Below are 20,896 nucleotides of genomic sequence, written 5' to 3'. Positions count from 1 at the left end.
GAAGGCTCTCTATATATCTATTATCTCCATCTGGTCTAATATGTCATTTAAGGCCAATGTTTCCTTATTGATTTTCTGTCTGAATGATTTATTCACTGATGCAAGTGGGATATTAAATTTCCCTAATATTGCTGTATTGCTATCAATTTTTTAAGTCTGTTAATATTTTCCTTATATATTTTGGTGTCCTTTGTTGGGTGCATATATAATCATGAATGTTATATATTCTTACTGGACTGTCCCATTTATTATTATGTACTATTCCTCTTTGTCTTTTACTGTATTCTTTGTTTTAAAGTCTATTTTGGGGGCGCCTGGGTGGCGCAGTCGGTTAAGCGTCCGACTTCAGCCAGGTCACGATCTCGCGGTCGGTGAGTTCGAGCCCCGCGTCGGGCTCTGGGCTGATGGCTCAGAGCCTGGAGCCTGTTTCCGATTCTGTGTCTCCCTCTCTCTCTGCCCCTCCCCCGTTCATGCTCTGTCTCTCTCTGTCCCAAAAATAAATAAACGTTGAAAAAAAAAATTAAAAAAAAAATAAAGTCTATTTTGTCTCATATGAGTATAGCAACAGCAGCTTTCATTTTGTTTTCATTTGCATGGTGTGTCTGTTTCCATTCTTTCACTTTCAGTCTGTGTGTGTCCTCCTTCTGAAGTGTATCTCTTGTAGCAGTGTGTGTATTTGTGTATATGTATATGTATATTGTGTATGTGTGTCTGTCTGTCTTCCATGCATATGTGTGTGTGTTTTTTTTTATCCTTTCAGTCACTCTATGTCTTTTGATTAAAGAAGGTACTCTATTTACATTTAAATAATTATTGATAGATATGTGTTTGTTGTCATTTTGCTTATTGTTTTCTGGCTGTTTTTATAGTCCTTCTCTATTCCTTTCTTCTTCTTTCTCTCTTGTCTTGTGATTCGATGAATTCCTTTAGTGTTATGTTTAGATTTCTTTCTCATGGTCTTTTTGTGTTTTGCAGTGAGTTTTTGTTTTGTGGTTATGGGGAGGTTCACATATATTATTCTATGTATATAACAGTCTATGTTAACTTGGTAGCAACTTAAATTTTAACACATTATAAAACTACAGTTTTACTCTTTCTCCCCCCCCCACTGTTTTATGTGTTTGATATAATTTTTACATTTTTTTATTTATGTATCCTTTAATTACTATAGTTTTCATTAATTTTACTACTTTTATTTTTAACTTTCATGGTAACTTTATAAGTGATTAATCTACTACATTTACTATATATTTACATTTTCCAGTAATATTTTTACTTTCATATGTTTTCTTGGTATTACTTAATGCCATTTCTATTCAGCTTAAAAAGTCCCTTTAACATTTCTTGTAAGACTGGTTTAGCAGTAATGAACTTGTTTAATTTGGTTGTCTGGAAAACTCTATCTCTCCTTTAATTCTGAATGATAACCTTGCTGGGTAGAATATTCTTTTTTGAAAGTTCTTTTTCTTTTCTATGCTTTAAATATGTCATGCCACTCCATTCTAGTCTGCAACGTTTCTGCTGAGAAGTCTGTTGATAGCCTTATGGGATTTCCTTTGTACTTAACAATTTGTTTTTTCTCTTTCTGCTGTTAAGATTCTCTCTTCATCTTTAAATTTTGACACTTTAATCATACTGTGTTTTGCTGTGGATCTCCTTTAATTCATCTTCTTTGGCACTCTCTGGGCTTCTTGGACCTGGATGTCTGTTCTATCCCTGGGTTAGGGATATTTTCAGCCATTATTTCTTCAGATAAGTTTTCTATCCCTTTCTCTCTTCTCCTTCTGAGGACCCTATAATATGCTATTGGCCGCTTTAGTTATTTGCATTTTTTAAGATTGTTTTTTTTTCTTTTTTTGTTCTAAGTGAGTCCCATTGTTTTGTTTTCTAGCTTGCTGATCCATTTGCTTTATCCAGTTTGCTATGGAACCACCCTAGTGAATTTTCCCATTTAGTTACTATATTCATCAGCCCTGTGACTTCTCTTTGGTACTTTCTTACGTTTTCTTTGTTAAAGTTCTCACTGTGTTCATTCTGAGTTTGGTGAGTGTCTTTACGACCATTATTTTTAATTCTTATCAGGTAGATTACTTATCTCTGTATCATTAAGGTCTTTTTCTGATGTTTTATCTTGTTGTTTGTTTGCCACATATTTTCCTGTTTCCTCATTTTCCTTGACTCTCTGTTTATTTCTATGCATGAGGCAAACAGCTACTTACCTCAGTCTTAAAGTATGGGGGGGGGGGGAGCGGTGGTTCCTGCGTAGATGATGAAACTTCTCATTCACCTTAACTTTTGTTTTTTCTCAAATATTTGTGATTGTCTGAATTAGTTGATTTATTCTTGATACCTTGATTGAGGCAATGCCAGGTCCTGTCAGTGTTACAAGAGGAGGAATCTCATTTAGTACCTAGATTCAGGCTAATTGGAATCCTTACTCTCAGGTGGCAGCTTTCAGAGTATGCAACTATATACAGTCTGGTGAGGCCACAATTGTCATACCTGCTGGCCTCCAGAACAGGAGATCTGGAGGTATCTTCTGAGCAATAGTTGCAAACTCAGGGTTCCAGACAAGTCTGGGAGGTCTTGTCAAACTGCAGCAGGGTACAAAGATGGTGTCCCCATTCTCGGGGCCTACCTCCTTAGTCTCGAGATGTGTGGGAAACCTGATGCAGGCCCCTCAGGCTGAAGCTCCAGGCTAAGAAGCTAGGCCTGTCTCACAGGAAACTGGAGTTGCCTTTGTCTGTAGTCTGTTGATTGCCCCAAGGGTGCTCGCCTGCTATGAACTGCCCTACCAACTCTTACATTCCTGTGGAGCTCAGGAGCATCAGCTCCCTTGGCCACCAGGGCCATGTGATCACAGGGTGTCCTTTGTGTGGCTCGCATATGCCTTTTGACTTTAGCTGGGCAGGTGGAGAGTGTAGGGTGCAAGGAAACATTGCTGGCTTCAGAAAGGCAGCAGGAACATGTCTGGACTGTGTCCTACCAGGGGCTTCAGGAAAGCAACAGGAAAGTGCTTTGTTTATGTGCATACACTGGCTTTAGGCTGGGATCACGACAGTGCCTCGACTCACCAGCCCCAGCCAAGGAGCAAGAGTGTTGCAGCCCCCCTTGCTCATTGAATTTAGCTTGGAAGCAGGAGATTGCCACAATTGTGCTAGATTGCCCTGGACATGACGGCAGGGCTGGGGTGGGCGGTGGAGTACTGCAACTGCCATCATTCTTTGGCTTCAGCAAGAAAATGAGATAGTGCCATGATGGTCTGTTCCTACCTGTCTTAACAAGTGGCATGAGGGTCCCATGTCTCAGCTCACCTTCCCGTGCTAGCAGAGTAGGTAGGGGGTTTAAAACTAACATCTTCCAGTGCCTCTATTGATGGGGAGAGTTTCAACTGTACCTCACCCCTCTCGCACATGCTTTTAGATTAGGAAATTAACCCTTCTCACATATAGTCTAAGTGGTTTTCAAACTGCTATTTTCTCATTGAGTCTTGGGACAAATGAGACTATAAGTGAGCCCTTTAAAAGGGAAACCTCAGCTTCCTATTATACTTTTAGTTGCTTGGACATCAGCCCCATTGGTTTTACAAGCCAGATATTTGGGGGGCTTGTCCTTCCAGTGCAGGTCCCAGAGGTTGGGGTGTCTGATATGGGGCATAAACCCCTCTTTTTGGGAAGAAGTGCCAGTTGGGTGAGATCCCTCCCTAGTGTGTGTCACCATGCCAGAGGTGGGGTTTTGGAAGAGACTGTATCTCTGTCCCTCCTACCCATCTAGATGTGGTCTTTTTATCTTTGTTGTGGAAAATAAGTTCATCTCATTTTCAGACCTTTATCAGGGGGAAATGATCCATATTTCATATGTTCCTGTTGATATGGTAGTTATGTTCATGGGAGGAGGTGAGTTCAGGATATTCCAATGCTACCATCTTCTAGAAGTCTCTCAAGATAGAATTTTTAATACTTGACATATGGATCATGTGATATGGAAGAAAGGTCATGAACTACTTAGAAATGATTTCTGCTAAAACAGGAAACCTGATTAATGGTGGCTAAATCCAGGAACTGCTTAATGAGTGCACAATTTACCTTTAACATTTTTATAGTAAAAGACAGCAATGAAGAAGGTTTGTCAGGAATGTATTTCAGGTCAGCAAATGTAGAGCTTTATTTCAATAAAGTGGAATAAGTGCACGTAGCTTTCAACATTCTTAAGGAAAGTATATGTTCTAAAAACGTAAGGACAACCATTAAAATAAAAGAAAGAGAATGTAAAATTATATATTGCTGGAAAGTAAAAATAAAATAGCAAACATGTGATAAATTAAAGACAAAAGAGAATAAAGAAGCAAATAAATAATTGAAATAAGGGGATACAAAACAAGCTAGTTTGAACAAATCCAAATACAGGCATACCTCAATTTATTGTGCTTCACTTTATTACACTTTTTACATACTGAGTTTTCTTATAAATTGAAGATTTGTGTTAATGCTGTGTTGAGCAAGTTCATCAACACCATTTTTCCAATAGCATTTATTCATTTTTGTGTCTCTTTGTCACATTTTGATAATTATTGCAATATTTCAAACTTTTTCATTAGTATTATATATATTATGGTGATCTATGATTAGTGATGTTTGATGTTACTATTGTAATTATTTGGGGGCACCATGAATCATGCTTATAGAAGATGGTGAACTTAAAACAAATGTTATGTGTGTTCTGACTGCTCCACCAGCCAGCCGTATACCCATCTCTCTTCCTCTTTTCGGCCTCCCTGTACCCTGAGATACAACGTCTTGAAATTAGGCCACTTAATAACCCTACAGTGGCCACTGAGTTTTCAAGTGAAGTGAAAACCCACATATCTCTTACTTTAAATAAAAGCTAGCAATGATTAAGCTTAGTGAGGAAGGCATGTCAAAAGCTGAGATAGACCAAAAACTAGGCCTCCTGAACCAGAGAGCCAAGTTATGAATGCAGAGGAAAAGTTTTTGAAAAAAAAAAAAATTCTATACCAGTGGACACACAAATGATAAGAAAGCAGAACAGACTTATTGCTGATACAGAGATGGTCTAATGAGAAGATCAGATCGATCATAGCATTCCTTTAAGCCAAGGCCCTAACTCTCTTCAATTTTATAAAGACAGTGAAAGGTGATGAAGTTGCAGAAGAAACGTATGAAACTAGAAGGGGTTGGTTCATGAAGTTTAAGGAAGGAAGTCGTCTCCATAACATCCAAATGCAAGGTGAGGCAGCAAGTGCTGATGTAGAAGCTGCAACAGGTCATCCAGGAGATCAAGCTAAGACCCTTAATGGAGACGACTCCAGATCAAGCTAAGATCCTTAATGGAGATGACTTCAGTGGACAGCAGGTCTTCATGCAGACAAAACAGCCTTATGTTGGAAGGAGATGCCATCTAGGACTTTTATAGGTAGGGATAAGTCAGTGCCTGGTTTTAAAGTTTCAAAAGGCAGGGTGACTTTCTTTTTAGGGGTTAATGCAGCTGATGACTTTAAGTTGAAGATCATTCACCCTTCTGAAAATCCTATGGCCTTTAAGAATTATGCTAAATTTACTCTGTCTGTGCTCTATAAATGGAACAACAAAGTCTAGATGACAGCACATCTGTTACACATGGTTTACTGAATATTTTAAGCCCACTGTTGGGACTTACTACTCAGAAAAAAAGACATCTTTCAAAATATTACTGCTTATTTACTATGCAACCAGTCATCCAGTAGCTCTGATGGAGATGTACAATGGTATTAATGTTGTCTTCATGTCTGTTAACACATCCGTTCTTCAGCTCATGGACCAAGGAGTATTTTTTTTTGTTACTTTTAAGTTTTATTATTTAAGAAATACATTTTGTAAGGCTGTAGCTGCTATAGATAATAATTCCTCTGATGGATCTGGGAAAAATCAATTGAATACCTTCTGGAAAGCATTCTAGATGTTATGAAGGGCATTAGTGATTCACAGGAAGAGGTCAAAATATCAAAATATCAACATTAACAGGACTCTGGAAGAAGCTGATTCCAGCCCTCATGGATGACTTTGAAGGGTTCACCATGAAGGGTTCACCAACTTCACTTGACTTTGAGTTCAAGACTTCAGTGGAGGAAGTAACTGCAGATGTGGTAGAAATAGCAAGAAAACTAGAATAAGAAGTGGAGCCTGAAGATGCAACTGAATTGCTGCAATCTTGCAATAAAACTTAATGGATGAGGGGATGCTTCTTTTGGATGAGTAAAGAAAGTCGTTTCTTAAGATGGAATCTACTCCTGGTGAATATGCTGTGAAGAATGTTGAAATGACAACAAAGGATTTAGAACATTACATAAAGTTAGCTCGTAAAGCAGCTTCAGGTTTTGAGAGGATTGATTACAGTTTTGAAGGAAATTCTGTGGGTAAAATGCTATCAAGGAGCATTGTATGCTACAGAGAAATCATTTGTGAAAGGAAGGGTCAATTGACGAAGCAAAATTTACTGTTGTGTTGTTTTAACAAATTGCCACAGCCACCCAACCTTCAGCAGCCACTACCTTCATCAGTCCGCAGTCATCAACATCATGAGGGCAAGATCCTCCCCCAGCAAGAAGGTTATGACTTGCTGAAAGCTCAGGTGATGGTTTGCATTTTTTAGCAATGAAACATTTTTAAATTAAGATATACACACTATTTTTTTAGACAGAATGCTATTGCACACATAATAGACTACAGTATGGTGTAAACATAAATTTCATATGCACTGGGAAAACAAAAAGTTCACTTGAATTGCTTCATTTGTGATATTTGCTTTATTGTGGTGGCCTAGAATGGAACCCACAATATCTCCAAGATATGCCTACATATCAGTAAGTGCAATAAATATATTTAGCTGGTCATTAAAATATAATAATTGTCAGATTAGAAACAAAAAAATCTGACTATATGATGTTAATAAAGATACACATTTAGAACTTGACATACTAGAAGAACAGAGAGTGAAGGTATAAGATAAGTAATACTAGATATAGTCCTAGCCAAAAAAAAAAAAAGCTGGTTATTTATATGAATATCAGTTAAAATATAGTTCAAGTTAAAACTATTACAAATAATGAAGGTTATTATCTAAAGTTTAAGGGAATGAAAAAAAAAAACCAAAGGAAGTGAATCTCTATGAAGATAATGCAATTCTGCACATGTATGTAACTAAAAATATAAGACAAAGTACAAATAGCAAAACTGACAGATTTCAAAGTGATTTAACCCTGTTATTCCAATCTCTAACATTATTATGTGTATCAGTAAAAGGTATCTTAAATATTGTTAACCCATTACCATACTTGGGTCCATAGGATTCTTTTATTCAGAAGAAACAAAGAGAAATGGAGGAAGTAATTTATTTTCACAAATTGAAAATAGCCTAAAGTCAATACTACAAAAATCACAAAGGTACTAACACTGGTCTCTTAGCTAATGAGACGCAATGAGAAAATTGATGGAGCTGCAGTTTCTTTTATCTTTTCCTTTCCCATTGTTTCCTTTTCAAAGAGTTCATTAACAAAAGGAAAAAGAGAAAGGGAAAAGTAAAATGAAAATCAGGCTGCTATTGGACAAAGGATTTACAGATCTCCCTTACAGATTATACCCAAGAGAGACCTAACATGAAATTGTAATATATACTTGTTTCTAATTCACAAAGCACAACAATTTCTTTATATTTCTGCATTATTAAAATTATCACTTCTACTTGTTCTTTGATGTGTGAAATCTCTATTTTCAGGGACATTTTTCAATCAAATATTTTCAATAATCACAATTTGCGTTAACTCAGAAAATAAATCAATAGTTTTAATTCTCACTGTGGTAGAAATAAGTGATATAAGACCTAAAAGCTGATTTCTTACTTTTATTATCTGTGGTATCCTGTGCTTCAAAGTTCATGGGAGTGTTCCAGAGCCTAGTGTGCTAGAAACAAAAGGAAGAAAAAATGTTTAATCCTATGATAAAAGCACAAATTTATTGAAAAGAACCTCTGAAGACCCCAAAACAAATACAATTAGCTTTTCAATATAAGCATGGCTATGCTATTCACATAGCTTTTCCTAGGATATGTGGGTGTTAATGGACTGTATATCTGTTTCCCACCAAAATTCATGTTGAAATCCCTAACCTTTAATGTAATGAGACTTAGAGGATGGGCCTTTGGCAACTAATTAGGTCATGAGGATGGAGCAGTCATGAGTAGGATTAGTGCCCCTATAAGAAGATGCCAGAAAGCTAGCTTGCTTGCTTCTATCATGACAGGACAAAAGGAGAAGTCTACAGCCCAGAAGAGGGCTCTCAACAGAAGCCAACCATACTGGCATCCTGATCTTGGACTTCCAGCCTCCATACCTGTGAGAAATAAATTTTTGTTGTTTAAGTTACCCAGTCTGTGGTACCTTATCACAGCAACCCAAATGGAATAAGACACTGGGACTTTGGATCTAGAGACCTATTCTTGTGCACAGACAGCACTGGAGTAATTTCACTTCTTGGACATTATAGAGATATCTCAAATTGGCAATTTATATTACCTGTCTACTCTATCCATGTAATTTACCCAATTTAAACAAATAGCCTCCCTTTGTGTGCTAAAGAGATGCATTGAGGACAGACTAAATAATATATAATGATCAGAAGAGCTTCCCTTATAATCAGTTAATCTAATGTTATAAAACATTTGATGATTTATTCTGTTGTATCTCATGATTTAGTTGTCAGACATTAAAATAACCCAGATGTCAGATATTTTGGCTTTCAAAATTTCCAAGGAGAAGTAGTACAAAAAGAAAATAAGGAGGGGAACTTTGGATATACATGCAATATGGGACCGTGGACACAATTATACCCACTTTATTACCTTAAACTGTATCAGGTATAACCAAAACATTGTGATCATTCTTATTTATATATCATCATTTTAATTCAAACACCAGTGGTGTCACATATGTAACTGTAGCTCAGTGTCAATTCTACATAACATTTTGCATATCTTTTTACAACCCTAATTATTTTATGTGTGAATGCCTCTACAGGACTCAAGATGCTTCTCCCCATCCAGAATAATTTGTCATGTTGCAAAGAGTCTATTATCAATATGTGCTTGATTTAAAAAGAAATCAGATGGGCTTGAGACTCTGGTTCCATATATAAAGAGCTTGGAAGTTGACATGTTATGCTAACAACAAGTAAAAAGCTGAGTAGACTGAAAAATCAACTCTTTTTCAATCCACAAAGAGGGGAGAACATAGGGCAGACTTCTGCCTTCAAATTGGAGAGATAAGCAGGTGCATATAGAGAGTCGCAAATATGAACCACTACAAAAATAAGCGTTGGGTAGGGAAACCTGAACTATAATTTAGAAATTGCTGCAGACTCATTGTGGACAACTGAGTTAAAAATTCTAGGGTTGGGGTGGGGCCTGGGGGCTCAATTGGTTGAGCATTCGACTCTTAATTTTGGCTCAGGTCATTATTTCATGGTTGTGAGATCAAGCCGCACATCAGGCTCTGTGATGGGTTGGAGCCTGCTTGGGATTCTCTCTTTCTTCTCTCTCTGCCCCTCCCTCACTCGTTCTCTTTCTCAAAATAAATAAATAAGAAACATTAAAAATATTCTAGAAGAACCCAATCATAGGGATGCTGCCACAATAGTGTGAGATTTATCCCCAGGAGCTTGATCAGATTTCCACAGTAAATATCAAAGAAAGCCTACTCCTCTCTTTCGGAAAGAGAACCATTTTGAAATACACCAGAGCACTCTGTTCTTAACAAGATCTACCTTCAGGTGAAACTAGTTAATCAGAACTTAACCTGCTGGATTCTTTTATGAGACTGACCTGAGGGAAGAAGATAACCAACAAGTCAGTTTAGTCTTCCACATGGGAAAAAGGACATACCAAACTCGAGCTGTCCTGTCCCACCTTAGGGTCGGGGTGTTGGGGGGGTCAGAAAAAAACCTGAGAAACATTTGTGATGTGCACAGACCAGAAGCATAAACTCGCTAAAAGACTTGACCTAATCTTAGGACTATAGAATTCTTCCCTCTCACCACTTTTTTTCAACATCATACTGGAAGATCTAGCCAATGTGATAAGACAAGTTAAGGAACTAAAAGGTAAGTATATTGAGATAGAAAAAATAAATTCTCATTGTTCACAGATGACATCATTATTTATGTAGAAAATATTAAAGAATCAACAACAACAAAATACCTCCTGAAAGTAATAAGCAATTATAGCAAGATTTCAGGATACAAGATTAATGTACAAAAGTCAATCATTTCTATACACCAACAATTAACAAGTGGAATTTGAAACTAAAAATGTCATACCATTACATTAGCAACCCCCAAAATGAAATATTTAGGTATAAATCTAACTTGATCTATATGAGGAAAATTACAAAACTCTGATGAATGAAATAAAAGAACTAAAATGGAGAAATATTCCATGTTCATGGATAAGAAGACTCACTATAGTCAAGATGTCAGTTTTTCCCAAATTAATCAATGCAATCCCAATCAATATCCCAGAAAGCTATTTTGTGGATATTGGCAAACTGATTCTGAAGTTTGTATGAAGAAGGAAAAGACCCAGACTGGCCCACAGAATATTGAAGGAGAAAAACAGATTCAGAAGATTGATAGTACCTGACTTCAAGACTATTACTAGAAAGCTACAGGAATCAAGACAGTGTTGTATTAGTGAAAACTAGACAAATAGATCAGTGGAACTGGATAGAGTGCCTAGAAATAGAACCAGATAAATATAGTTAACTAATCTTTGACAAAGGAGGAAACACACTACAATAAGAGCAAAAATAATCTTTTCAACAAATGGTAATGGAACAACTGGACATTCACAATGAAAATACTGATTTCAGATACAGACATTATACCCTTCACAAAAATTAACTCAAAATGGATCACAAGTCTAACTGTGAAATGCAGAACTATAAAACTGGAAGATAACATAGGAGAAAACAGAGGTGGCTTTGGATATGGTAATGATGTTTTAGATACAACAACAAAGTCATGATCCATGAAAGAAATATAGATAAGCTAATTAACACCTTTGAGTGAACGATACATCTGATAAAAGACTATTATCCAAAATATAATAAGAAACTTTAAACCTCAACAATAAGAAAACAACTTGATTACAAGATGGGCCAAAGTCCTGAACAGACACCTCACCAACATTACAGATGCTCAAAAAGCACAGGACAACGTGTTCCACATCATATGTTATCAGGGAAATGCAAGTCAAAACAACAAGATATTACTACATGCCCATCAGTATGGCCAAAATCTGGAACACTGACAATACCAAATGCTTATGAGGATGTGGAGCAACAGGAATTCTCATTCTTTGCTGGTGGGAATGCAAAATGGTCCGGCTGTTTCTGAAGAGAGTTTGGCAATTTCTTATAAAGCTAAAGAACTGTGAAAAGACATGGAGGAAATTTAAATGCATATTACTAGGTGGAAGAAGCCAGTTGGAAAGGCTACATATTGTGTAATTCCAACTCTTAATATTCTTGGAAAGGCAAAGTTGTGGAAACAGTAGAAACTGTAGAAAGATCAGTGGTTGCCAGGAGTTGAAGTTGGGGGAGAGATGACTAGGTGGGGCACAGAAAATGTTTAGGGCTGTGAAAATACTCTGCATGGTGTTATAGTGATGGATACATGCCATTATACATTTGTTTAAACTCGTAGAATAAACAAAGCCAAGAGTAAATGGTAATGTAAACTATGGACTTTGGGTGATCTTGATGTGTCAATGTAAGTCATCCTTGGTTAAGAAATAAAAGTACCATTGTAGGGGATGTTAATAGGGGAGACTGCCTGTATGGGGGTCAGAATTATGTGAGTAATTTCTGTACCATCCTCTTAATTTTGTTGTGAACCTAAATTACTCTTTAAAAAAAAGTCTTTAAAAATTTTACAAGGGCTTTGACCAAATTGTTACCATTTTTTTAAGAGCTTCCTTTCAGCATGTTGTGTTCCCCACTGAACAATGCAGTATAGGCTAAACTGGTTAAACCTTGTCCTCTGAGATGTGACACTTAAAGACCCAAGAATGTAAATGCTGGAATGGGCACATTTCTTGGAAGTGAAGTTTCTTCTCAACTGTCCTACTGATTTTTCAAAGGCACATGCTAATGGAATTACATTTTCAAAATAAAAACACCAAACAAAGCTGAAAACAAATGGAGTGTGGGTATATTGACTTCTCTTGCTTCCACTGGACCAGAAAGGGCTGGAGATGCTCCACTGCACAGAAGAAGGCTTTTGTCTTCTAATTATTTTTGTGACACCTTACCTCCCAGATCCTATTTTCCCCATGTAGGAAGACTTGCCACAGCTGCCGGCTTTTATTTCCTCCCCAACTTCCCTCCCCCCACACCCAATTACACAGTTGACAAATGTATTTATTTCTATTTATTTATTTTTTTTCTCACTTCCTATCAAGTGCCTACTGTTTCCTTGCCCCATGACCTCGAGGTATCGGAAGCCACCAGCTCCCTCTGACTCTTGGGTCAGCTTCTACTTTCTATTTGTGTAAGACCGGATATTTAAATATTTAAACAATGGAAGAAATTGAAGCCGATCTTTCTTTAGATATGCATAAGTTCTAGGGACATCTTATTTGAGTTTGTTACACTTACTGTCTATGGGGATCCAATGAGCATATTTTAATTATGGGGTTTGAGTACATAGTCTCATAGCCTCAGGTTTTGAAAGTTTTCTTTACCTTGCTTGTTGTTTTCCCATAGGGAAGTAGACATTTTGGATATATCAGCATATATCAGTATTACTACATTAAGTAAACATAAAATATAAAAATCATTTTGTCATGTAATGTAGTTAGGATAGATCTTTATGGCTTATCCATTATTTACAATATTTTTCATCTTCTTTCATGAAAATTGTTAATAAACAGGCAGTTGAATGCCATCAAGAAAAACATATTGGAATTCTTAGCCTTGATGACAAGATTGATTTAAAATAGGGTTTGAAAATGAAGGCCCATGGCCTGAATTGTGTTAGTAAATTTTCTCAAGACAGGTAGATGAGTAGATAGACTAACAGATATATACATAAGAAAGAGAAGGGAGGAAGGAAGGAAGCAAGCAAGGAAAGAAGGAGCAAGCATTGGTGTTGTTAGAAAAAGACTATGTACCTGTAGACAAGAAATTCTTCGTTTCCCCATAGACACCACCAATTGACTTTCAGACACCTCAGTTTACATCTTTCATTACTTTCTTGAACCCTGTGTGCATTTAACTTGGAGGCACCTGCCTTAGTATTTTCAACTGGAGAATTTTACTCAAAAACTAACAAATATAAGGTAGATTAATAAATCAACAGTCAAATGTTTAAAACAAGTTCATAGAACAGAAATTCCACCAAAGATGTCATTTTCCAAACTGTGCTGAAGATATGTAGAAAAAAGATCGTTACAGATAAATACTGGAAACCTTAGGGTAAACAAAGGTGAACTGATAAAGTGATTTTTATTATTTTTATTTTTTTTTAACGTGTATTATTTGAGAGAATGAGAGAGCAAGAGAGAGTGTATGTGCCCCGCACGAGCAGGGGAGTGGCAGAGACAGAGAGAATCCCAAGCAGGTTCCGTGTTGTCAGTGTGGTGCCTTGATGTGGAGCTCAATCTCACAAACTGGGAGATCATGACCTGAGACGAAGTCAAGGGTCCTACGGTCAACTGACTGAGCCACCCAAGTGCCTTGTGAACTGATAAACTGATTTTAAAATTGTAGTACTCTGCCTAATCTGAAATAAACTAATGTGTAATTTGGATTATCAAAATGTTTGTGGGATTGTACGTAGTCAGTGTTTGAAAAGTGTATTTTGTAATAGAGCCTTGTAAATATATGTGTGTGCACAGAATCTCTGGGAATGACAGTTTTGTCACCCATTCTTTAACTCCCCCACATCTTTCTTTAGCTCAAAAAGTGACAGGATTCACTTGAAGGACTCTTTAATCTTTCCAGTCTTCAACAAGAAAGGTGAAATAATAAACCTGATAGTGGCTACTAAACATAGTAGACACAGGCAAAAACTATTGCCAGTTCACCCCCAGAACTACTTAATGTTTCCTGAAGGGTCTTATTGTCTGCACCATCTTATTCTGGTACAGATACATGAGATGTACTGCCATGTATTCTAACTTAGTAGGCCTAGGGGCTTGGAAGACTTTAGACATTAGTGTTTTTTAATAGGATCCACACTTGATTCCATTGCAGTCCAAATCTGAGATCCACCCTTCTGGACTCTTCTTGCTTACAAAGACATTCAATATGTCTTTGTAATTGTGTCTAACAAAATAACAAGGACTACATTCCTCACTTACCTTAACCTGCAATATGTGTTCCATCCTCCGCTAATCTAATTTTTCTTACCTGGACACATGGGCTGCCCCCATCATCCTGGATGCCACAGACAGAAATATATGTCTGTGAACCCTGTTGCAATCATGACTTTAATTGTTACAAATGCCTAAGACTTTTGACAAAGAGCCGTATTAGCTCTTGTGGAGGAGGAAAAAAAAAGTCTTATTTCTAATATCCAAGTGAATCATCTACGTTACTGCATTAAGACACAGTGACCACAATAAGAAAAATCTTAGTAGCTAAGAGAACAGGTTTGCATATGCCAAAGATGGGCAGATTTTCATCTGAATCGTAAATGAAAACTGCAAGTATTTAACAAAACAATACCAGTTTCACTCAGCGTTCAGGTATTGCATTACAGTGCATAAATCTAATGAAATATAGCCCTCGGGTTAAACAGAGATGCTCACTTTCAAATGTATGAATATTAACCAGCCCATGACATTCTCAGTTTCATTAACTAGCCCCAACTAGTTATTTCAGCTGCTGCATATATAGACTGGCCTTCCTCAGAGAACAACCCACCTGGGGTCATAAATTGAAAACTGGTGTCAGGAGAATTGCAGATTGGTTTCAAAGCAAAGAATTACAGTGAGGAACATCAGTGCTGTTGACAAAGACGTCTCCTTGGTGTTTTGCATTCTATCATCGACAGTTCTCACATGGGGACAACAAAGAGAACGGTCCCATATGAGTCTCACTTTCTTGCCTTCTTTTGTATTTGTGGCTTTCTTTGTTTTTTTCTCCTTTTGTTTTTTTTTTTCTCCTCTATTTTATAGCAAAAGGAGAAGTGGGGCAGCCAAAAATATAGATAAGCTCCCTCTAAAAATACAAACTTATGAAATGGTGGAAGGTTTTTAGGGTATTTTCTCAACCTTACTTCTTTTTGTGAGTACTATAGTCAGTTATGGATTCCTCACCTTAACTTGAATTAAGTTTGTTTTTTAATGAAAATATCACTACATCTTGCATTTCCCATCTTATCGTCTCTGTCAGTTAGCTATCTACTTGGAAATTATATCAGATTGTATAAATCATTATCTTTGGAAATTAAAAAAAATAATTGTGTCATGGTAATTTTTAACATGATGATTTAACTCAATGTCAAGGTTATCAGTGACTGCTACGTTACTAAATGATCAATTTTCATTTTACTTTCTCTATTTGTAGCATTTAACACATTTATTTCTCCCTTTTGTTTTAAGTATTTATTTTTCAGAGAGAGTGCCAGGGGAAGGGGTAGAGAGAGAGGGGGACAGAGGATCCAAAGCAGGCTCCACACTGACAGCAGCCAGCCTGATATGGGGCTCAAACTCACAAACTGTACTATGAAATCATGACCTGAGCTGAAGATGGATGCTCAACCAGTCAGTTGTGCCACCCAGGCACCCCAACACATTTCTTTCTTCTGATACACTTTCTCCATTTGAGTTCCAGGATCTCACCTCTCCTTGGTTTTCTCCTAATACACTGGCTATGTCTTAGTCTGTTTTTTTTTTTTTTTTTTTTTCTGTTTTTTCCTCATCTCCCTGACCTCTAAAAGCTAGTGTTACCCAAGGTTCAAACACTGGACTTTACCTTTTCTCTAACTATATTTACTTCCTTGGGGAATCTCATCTAGTCTCTTGACTTTAAATAACTGTTGTACACTGATGACTTATGTATTAGTTTTCAGGGCTTCTGTAATAAAGCACCATAAATTAGGTAGTTTAAACAACAGAAATTTATTCTCTCACAGCTCTTTGAGCTAGAAGCCTGAAATCAAAGTGTTGGCAGGGCCGTGCTCTATCTGAAGACTCTAGGGGAAAATCCGTTCTATGCCTTTCCCTTCACTTCAGTGTAGCTGGCAATCCTTGGTGTTCCTTGGCTTATAGATGCATCACTCAGTCTCTGTCCCTGTGTAACATGGCATTCTCCTTATATGTCTGTATCTTTTCTTCCTGTGAGGACACAAGTTGTTTAGATGAAGATTCCACTCTACTCCAGTATGACCTCATATTAACTACATCTGCAACGACGCTATTTTCAAATAAAGTCATATTCTGAGATTCCAGGAAGGACATGAATTTCAGAGGAACACTATTTACCTAGCACAACTTACAAATTATATTTCTAGCCTAATCTCTCCTATGAATGCCAAACATGTGTATCCAAATCCGCTTTCACAGTTCCTCTTCAAGTTGAAGAGATATTTCAAATTTAACATGTACAAATCTGGACTGCCGTTCTGCCACCCTAAAGTTACTCTTTCTACAGTCTTTCCATCTCAGTTCATAGCAACTCCATCCTTCCAGGTACTCAGTCAAAAATCTTGAAGTAATTGTTTCTCCTTTCCTTGTTTCATATCCCACATTCAATGATTCAGCAAACTCTGGTGCTTTAAAAATGTATCCAGTATTCAATTTCCCCTTGCCACTTCCTTCTTCCAAATCTCATCAAACCAATCAAACCAGTTTCTTGTGATTACTTCTAACCTAAGCATCCTGTTTTTTTTTTTCCCTTGTTTCTCTTGAGTCTATTCTCAAAACTGTGTATAGAATGATCACATTAAAACATAGTCTGATCACGTCATTCTCTGTCCAAAGCACATATTCCTGTGGCATCTCCTTTTACGCTGAGTACAACAAATGTCCTTTTACAAGACTATGAGAACGCTCTTCCATTTCCCTTTCTGACCAAACCCCCCAGCTACACTGGGCATCTTGCTATTCTTGATATGAATCAGGCACAATCTTGTCTCAGAGACTTTCTCCCTCAACCTAGACTCTTTCACAGTTATTCCCAAAGTTTGTACATCACCGACTTCAAGTCTTCATTTGAATGCCATCGTTTTCTGAGGCCTTCTGTGAATACTCTGTTTAAAATTTCATTGCCCCAAACTCTCAATCCCCCTTCCCAATTAATCACATTTTTCTCTTTAGCGTATACTATCTACCAGAATTTATGCTCAAAATTTACAGAACTTACACTACCTATTTTACTTACCTCCGCTGTTGAGAGTGCAAGCATTAGGAACACTGGGGTGTTATGAGCTTTGTCATTGCCATACCCTTTGCCTTTCAGAAAGGGCCACACACTGACACTAGTCACTACTCACTGAATGAAAGAATGAATGGTGTCTATTAGCAAGGAATAGTAGGTAGTAGGAACACTTGAGGACTGTGTTTCAGAGAAGCAGGTTCTAGCCCCAGCTCTACCATAAATGTAAATCATTTGCTCATTAGTGAGTCTCTTAATCTCATGAAAGTTCTATTTTACAGACTATGTCCCGTTATGTGGATCCAATCTGGGAAGCACTGAAATAGGCTATAGAACCACAGTCAGTCTAGCTAGTCTACAAATTACCTATATCTGTGGGAGACTTATAAAGGCTAATGTTAAACCACTAATAACCAAAGCCTCTATTTGCCATGGCCAAATGGATCTCTTTCTGAAATTCTACAATTTTTTTTTTTGGAAGTGTTCAACAGTGATGAAGCATGAGCAGTTTCTCTTAACAAATGTGTTCAAGTCTTAGGTTAACATTTCTAATGTATTGGAACTTACAGTTCTAGATTTAGTTTCGATCAGAAAGACAAAAGTGGAATTAAAAAGGGAAAGAAAAAACAATTGCCAGACTGCTCTTCTTTATCCTGAAAGACTACAAATGCCACAAACCCCTCACAAAGCTCTTCTATTACTTCTTTATCAGTTGGTAAATAGAGATAACTTTTAAAAACCTGTATTTCTCTACTCTCCTTAATTGCTTCCACTATTAGGATTTATCTTTCTGATATGGCAAAATGTTTTTTTTACAGAAACTACAATGTTTTGGAAAAGGGAAAAATATTACCCAAAGTATTCTATTAATGAATGTTTATGAGTTTCAGTTCTGGCAATTCAAAAGGCTCCTGAGATACCTATTCAGAGAGCTCAATTCAACAAGACAGACATTTAGGTTTATAATAAACCAGGTTATTTCATGCAAGATTTAGAACTTTCCTTTAATGTTAACTAATTTCCCCATTCTGAACAGATCACCATGAATTCATTTTATTCCCCATTCATAGCAAAATATCATTGAATAACATTCCTCTTCAGATCAACACTGTAAGAGGTTTTCAATTTCTTTCAATTTTAATTGTATTATGAAATACCAATTAACTGTGGGTAGAATTATACCATTCTAGTCTAAGAGAGAGAAAAGCCATTTCCACAGGGTCAGACAAACACCCACTGATTGATCATAGAACTTCCTATCAGAACCTAAAATGAGGTCTGCTGATCAACCCCAGATACACTTCTGGTAAATGTGTTTTTGGGAATTACAGACAATATTTTCCAGCACAGTTCTTTTGCAATGCTATGTGAAGACAAGTATTGTGATAATAACAGGTTTAAAGATATTAGTCACTGATAGTAAGATTTTTAAGAACTTTTTCCATGATATACTAGTGGCTTTTGACACTACAAAAAAGAAAGAAGAAAAAATAGGTCTCTGTGATCTATTATTTTTCTGTCTTTAGAAGATGAGTTAGAATCCTCTGTGAACTCTTGGACACAGCACAGCTCCTGCCTCAGTAGGTAAATCATCAGGACATACATATTCTTATTACTCAGACAGATATTTAATTTCAAATAAATTCCATTACTGTTTGAAAACAAAAAGATCGCTTTTTTATATAAAATGACTTCCATTGGTTGCTGTCCCCTTCTTTATTTTTTGTAGCACTGAGGATTTAAGGCTACATGAAGGGCAACGAAATTTTGAAATCATGTGATGAGAAACCATCCTAAGACTAGCAGAAGAAGCTTTGGTAGGTCACAGAGATAGTGAAGAGTAGGGACTAATAAGACAACCACTACTTGAAGCAAATTTGGTGATGAGTTGGATATAACTGGCAATACAGGTGAGGTATCTAGGAGGATTCTTGGTTTCTGGATTATAAATTTCGCTTGACAGAGATGATGAATAGATGATAGATAGAAAAGGAGCATATCTAGAAGGGAGTCATATTTTATATATGCATGTATGAATGTATTTGCACATACTGATTTGAAATTATTTTGAAAAACTAGAGTGGATATTGGCAGTTGACCAGATCTGGAGACAGCAGACATGGATCTGTGAGAAACATCACTACCGCATATCTGGTAAGCAAAACCTAAAACTGGGTGAGATTCTTGTCAATAAAAACATACGTACACATACAACCCAACATGATAAAAGAAAACAAAACAAAGCAAGACAAAACAAAACAAAAACACAGAGGAAGGACTGAGGAGGACCTTGTAGTAAACCCTGGGAATTTCCAAGTACAGGTACCCAAAAGAGGTGACCCATCTCCATCTACTTCTGTGTAAAAAGCTTTGAGCTTGACTCAAAGTCTAAAGTCTCCAGCCCAAAGTCTTCAGTGACTTTAAATATCCACAAAATAAAGGCCCGTATCACTTGTCTCTTTTGGTGAAGTAGCCAAGAAGTTCCTTGGCCCCATCTTTTCATCACCCATCTTTCGGGTAAGTGACTTTGCACTTCCGATTATATCACATACCCTCTGAGAGTAAACGCCATGTCTTGTGACATGATATATAGAGGTGATATGGGTAAAATGTTTACTTATCATAGACCCTAGTGTGTTTCAGGCATTCATGTCTCTGTTGCCTTCTCTTGTTTCTATCACAGTAGCCCCCTTGTGGCCTTGCATGTATAGTTCCTATAAGCAACCCACATTTGTTAAATGAACAAACGCTTGAGTATATGAAATAATTCAATGTAGATTAAGTTCCTATTATCCAAATAATGCTTCTCTGAGTATGCTTATAAAGGCCTTTCCAGCCTTGTGCTATGGTTCTTGTTAGGAGACTTTAAGAAAGCGGAAAAAGGAAAACGGAGAGTTTTATATTCTTATCATTGCTTTCATCTCCGACAAGTCAGTTAACTACCTTAATTTTATTCTTCCCATTTCTAAATGAGGATCATGATACGTTCCATCCCTATTCATCAAATTATTGTATCTACTTAAGATAAAGTTATAAAAGGTATTTGAAAATTTTCTATCCATATTTTAAATCATATGGGTTTCTTGTGGGCTGTGATCATATGAAAGGGTTCCATTGAGGACTTTAATCTTAAAATAATAGAATAAATTTTGTATTGGGATGAAAAGACATTTTTTTGCACAGAGATGCATGAAGAATATTGTAGGATAAGACCAAAATCAATGAATTAATAATGTAAGAAAAATCTAAATAGTTGTGCTAGATATTTTTCTTTTGAGATCTCCTCTGTCTCTTCCCTGTTCTGAATTGCAGGAGGTTTACCTCAATGGGCTTTCTTGCCTTTAGACCTCTGGTTGAGTCTGGCCAGTGGGAAGCCAATGGTAGATCACTGGAGAACAAGAACACAGTAAATTTGGGACTTTTATCCCATGTCTTTTCCTGCATGGTTTCAGTTTTGCTGTGTCTCTC

At 36.8% G+C, this 20,896-nt stretch overlaps 1 long non-coding RNA gene across 1 annotated transcript in view; it reads left to right on the top strand.

Annotated features, from left to right (window-relative positions):
- The window catches only part of LOC147575598 (uncharacterized), a 467,807-nt gene that overhangs the window by 248,199 nt on the left and 198,712 nt on the right, over positions 1 to 20,896 (top strand). The window contains exon 2 of the long non-coding RNA XR_015242740.1: positions 19,508 to 19,582. This is a non-coding gene — a long non-coding RNA (uncharacterized LOC147575598). The remainder of the gene's footprint in view (positions 1 to 19,507; positions 19,583 to 20,896) is intronic.

The sequence above is a fragment of the Puma concolor genome, chromosome D3, assembly GCF_028749965.1.
Source record: "Puma concolor isolate L17-30 chromosome D3, mPumCon1.1.hap2, whole genome shotgun sequence".
Classification (NCBI taxonomy): domain Eukaryota; kingdom Metazoa; phylum Chordata; class Mammalia; order Carnivora; family Felidae; genus Puma; species Puma concolor.
Note: the sequence above shows the minus strand (reverse complement) of the source record. Positions and strands in the feature narration are given on the sequence as shown.